Source organism: Athene noctua, chromosome 12, assembly GCF_965140245.1.
Source record: "Athene noctua chromosome 12, bAthNoc1.hap1.1, whole genome shotgun sequence".
Lineage (NCBI taxonomy): Eukaryota > Metazoa > Chordata > Aves > Strigiformes > Strigidae > Athene > Athene noctua.
The window spans coordinates 7,033,364-7,038,652 of NC_134048.1; positions in this window are offsets into that span (position 1 = coordinate 7,033,364).

The window sequence follows — 5,289 nt, forward strand, 5'->3', positions numbered from 1 at the left end:
CCAAGTCTCGCGAGAGCCGCGCCCCGCCCCGCCCCGCCCCGCCCGCTCCTTTCCGCTCAGCGGCGCCCCGGCGCGCGGCCCCGCTCCGCGCATGCGCGGGGCCGCCTGTGCCAGCGGCGGGACTCCCCGCGCGCGTGCGGGGCCGTCACCCCGCGGCCTGGTGCGGAGCGGGTGTGCCGGTGGTTCCACCCTGGAAGGGGGTTCGCAGAGACTACAGGAAATTTTCCGAGAAGCGGTAACGTCAGCAGCTCAGCTCTAGTTTTCCGGCCATACCCGGCCGCAGCAGACACCGGAGGTGCGAGGGATGTGCTTGGCTCCAGAGCCACAGGCAGTGCCACCTCCTCAAAGCTCCCAGAGTAACTTCAGGGTGCTACGTATTGTCTAGGAAACCTGCCCCGTAGAGGGGCGATCCGCTCCTCCACGCAGGATTGTGCAGGAGGGCTTTTGGCTTTGACAGTACAGTGCCCTAAGTGTGCTTCATCTCACTACCCACTTTCCCCATCGAAGAAATCCCCTTCTTCAACAGGGACTTGTGAGGCTGTCTGGCCCTGAAGGAAATGTCACCAGCTTCTTACTCAACCAAACCTTTCTTTAGATCCTCTGAAGCTTACTGTACAAACTTTAAGAGCTACACAGCAAGTTATAGTGCTTGTAGCATAGCTGTCAACTGAACGAACTCCCTGTTTCCCTCCTTAGCTTGCTCTAGTTTCTACTCATCCTCACTCACTGCACCAAGGAGGGATTTCATAGTGTCAGACTGGCCAAAATTCATAGATTTCCTAAGCCAGTGGAGATCTGAATAATACCCACAAAGAAGAGCAAAAATCATCAACTGGAGTGTTTCACCATGCAGTTCTGATGGTTACTTTGAGAATCAAAGCACAATTATCTATGTACCATTTTTTCTGCCCCAAAAGAAAACCTAAGTAATTTTAAACTTTTAAGCAGTCGTTAAATTTGTAATTTGTTCTGCAGGATTCATATATTTTTGCACTTTGTCTAACCACATCAGTGACTCTGGAAGGTTTATTCTTATATTTAGTGTGACATACCTAACAAAAGCCACTGCATAGAAATATACAAAAGCAAATTCTGCCTTTAGAGAAACATGCTTCAAGTAATGCAAGGTTAAATTCAAGCAACAGGCTGTAAGTAGATGCAAGGATAGCAATCCTATTTGGAGCAACCAAGACAGAAATAGATGTCTTAAGATAAAAGGGGCTTGGAAAATAAGCACATAGTGTAAAATACTACAGAGGAAGCCAATAAAACTACTACTACTTCTATCAAAATGATACTACTTCTACTCTTCTATTGAAATGTTAATCTAGCTTTTGTCAATAGAAACGAGATTAAATATTAAATACAGAATGGTCTCGACTGGCAAGAATGCCAAGTTGATTAAAACAGGGACTGGAAACAAGAGAATCCTGTTCTAATCCTGATTCTGCTGCATTCACTGTGTGATTAACCACTCCAAATACCCACAGCTTAAACCCCCTTGTTTTAAAACAAGGATAACAGTCACTTAACTAACAACTCTTATAATTCTCCTGATATTTAGTTGAGTACATCTTGGGAAAATATAACATACATTGTAAATACTAGGTATTAACATAATTCCTCCACCAGATCAGTTATCTGCTGTAGCATGCTAAATCAAAAGTTAAAATAGCTGCTGCTTCCCCTTGCCTTCAGTTCCACAGCCATGTATAGCAGCTGATGTTGAATATATGAAATAGGTTAGCAAACTCCATAAGATTTTTTCCTCAGTTTAGAGTTTCCATTTATACCTTTAAAACGGGGTTAGGAGCTTAGATACAGTGTAACCAGTTCATTATTTAAAACATGCCATTATGGTCAGGATACTGTTTTACAGATCACATCTACTTGTGAATATAAAATACACACATCACTTACTAATAACTTATTAGTGATACCGATTTGTTGAGTGACCATTTTGTCATAATGTTAGAAAATTAGTCACTGGTGTTACAATATTCAGTAGCTACAAAATTCCACTATTTACAGTTTGGCTATATACCAGGATTTCTTGAGTTGTACTTAGCTTTGAAGCTAGATGTTACTTTAAGAGGTTGTAGAAGAGCATAGAGTTGACAAGATCATTAAGTCCATCGTTTGTAGTAAATTTGGCTTTATGGATGTGGTGGTGCAATTCTTATCCCTCCCTGCCCTCCTTGTTGGGCTGCTTGGTGCTAGGTGTGATGCCACCCACATTCCCCCGAGCCATACACCAATCGATGGAGATAAGGACTGATAACGTTAAGGAGCCTGGCTCCTGCCCCCCTTCTGATTGCCGGGAAATGTTATAATGGCCCATCATCGCCTGATGGCCTGGCACACCTGTGCCTGGGATGTGCTCATAGGCAACAATAACAGGGTTGCATGTTCATCGAATTCTTGTGCAACTGCCGGGAGGCACCAGATAGTATTTGACAAAAGTCAGTTGTCTTGGACCCCATAAACTGCGACCACCAGAGAGACCCTTTGAGCTCTCCGGGATGGCAGCGGCCTGTGACCAGCATCTCCCCTGAGCTGGGAGCCTCTCAGGTACCAAAACCCTTAAGGTGTCGTCTGCTCCAGACGGAAGGCCAGGGCCAAGTCCACCTGCTCGAGTCTCAGTTATCACCCGTTTTGCTCTCAGCAAGAGGAAAATTTTCTTTGAGCTACTATTTCACCCGTTCTTTCCCTGTTTATTGGTGTGTGTGTACGTACCCTTGCCCTTGTTCCTGTGTGTGTTTGTCCCTTTTATGTTCATTTTACTGAATCCAAATACCTTTGTTTCTGTATATATAAGTCTGGTTTGTGTATGCGCATGTACATATGTGTATAAATTAAGGTACCGTTAAGTAAGTTAGAGTGAATCCTGTCATTTTAGAATCTGAATAAGTTGCTTTTCTTTCTGAGTTATTTTGTATTGACAAATTGGTCTTAGTTATTAATAAATCTAAATTATTTTTACTCAATCATTACCGTGTCAGTACTTTCATCTGCAACAATGGAGACAAATACTTTTGTCCCACTTCGCTGTGAGAAGACTCACTTCTCATGTTTCTTTTCAGCTCAGGTTGTATTTAGTCCCTAGATTGCCACTCTAACTATATATTTGTTCTTAGAAATTTGTCTCCTGCTTATGACCTCATAACAGCGATTTCCCTCTAGAGATTCTACAAATCCAGTAGTTACTGAAGCACAAATGTTTCCTAAGCGTATAGTTTGTATACTTTTGTTTATTGACACTTTAGATCACTAAATTAAATCTGTGCTCTGCTGACCCTGTGTAAAATGTCAATGCGTGTTTTGTAAATTTATTTATGCTAGCACGCAAGAATTAGGTATCAGTAATAGAGTAATTACAGCAAATAAATGTGTTGGGTCTTTTTTTTTCCCCTGAAGAGGAAGCTTGTTGCCTTTATCTACATAAAACCAAATGACATTAACAAGCCCTCTTAGTCTTTCCCTGCTAATTGCTCAGTGTAACGTATGAGCTGACAAATGTTTTACTAGCTGTGCTTTAGATCCCAAATGCTGTATGCAGCAAGAGACCAACAGCATCTTATTGAGAAGCAACCAAATAGTAGCTACACAAGTCATTTTGGCATAACAGATTCCGAGTTCATTGAAACTTGAGAAACATTAGGAGGGGTTTTGTTTGGGTATTGTGGTGGTGGTTTGGGGTTGGTTGGATTTTTTTTGGCATGTTCTTGCTCTTCATTATTTAAGAACACAATTTTGCACAGTTTAAAGCCATGTTATTTTATTTGTTAGTGCAACTTCATAAAAGCCTAGGTTTAACCCCTTCCACATTTTTCAATTGGCAAACATTAAAGTTATGCTTTTTTTTTTTTTTTTAAAGATGAGACACTTCCACCTTCATTTAAATAGAGTTTGCAAGTCTGTTTTAATTTATTACTGTGAATTCCAAGAACAGTACTAATGCCTAAATTCTTTTGCAGAAACTCGAGTAGCTCAATAATTACAGCAACAGATTGAGGGCCAGTAACCTACAGTTTCTAATCCTCTCTAAACTATTAGTGACTGACCTCATCCAAATCACTTGATCTCGCCATTTCAGGCATCTTAGCTAAACAAAGACATGTTTTATATTTTTGTTACCAGACTAACCTTAACTAGCCTTCTGCAGGTTCACGTGATTACTTGGCAAAATCTATCAAGTAGGGGTGAGTGTCCCTTTCGTATACAAACATTCAGGTAGTCCTTTATGAAGACTTTCCATCACTTTTATTTTGATTTGTTACATTTTTTACTACTTGCTTGAATAGGTCAAGAGCCTCACAATAAGATCCCTGGATTTATGTAATCAAGGGGTCCAATTATGAAATATATCTTCTTCACTGTATAAAATCAGAAGCAAGCTATGGTCGAAATAGCATCTTATAGACTGTTTTCCTTTTTCCTGATTTTCTTTTTTTTTTTTTTTTAAATATCAGCTCAAAGGGCATGTGTCTTTCAAATTTTCCAAATATTCATGGTTAAAGTCACAACTGCAAGATTTTGCTAAAAAACCAAGATAACAATACAAGTTTTAGAGTATTCATTTCAGGGACCTGGCTTTTCTTGTTTGTTTATACTTAGCAGCTCAAGACATCGGTCAATCCCATAACAAGTTTATCACATCAGCATGTAATAGAACCTCAGCTATACTGTAACTCTAATTTTTTCCTTCTTTAAGCAGTATCTAGACTAATCACTTTACTTTCACATCCAGTATAAATTCAGATATACATTTTTATCAATCTTTAATTTAATGGTGGTTCAGAACCCCCACTGTTTTTTTCATACATTATGAATTTAACTAGTTGAGACCAATTTTCATTCAACCTTTTGCACTCATATATAGTTAATCCAGTATTTAAATTCTAGTCTCCTCTTTAATGGGAAAGCATTTTGGTAACAGCATCAAATCAGTATTTAAAAGTGACATTTTGTAATAGAGAAATATACATATAGACATCACCGTGAACAGTTCTAACTGTATAAGCATTAACTAACCCAAACAGCTTACTATTCTCCAAAACTACTTATCATTTTCGTTTTTTTGATATACTCATTAACAGCAAAATTTCCCTAATACAGTCATCTCCCTTTGAACATCCTTATCATCATGACAGTTAATATACCTGATGTTCTCCTAGCCTTTTGCAATCCAAATTCTTAGTCCTTCAAAATTAATGAGAAATCATGTGGTGATCTGTATACTCTCCTGGCTTGCTACCTAACTGTGGTAAATCACCAGCACCACCTTGT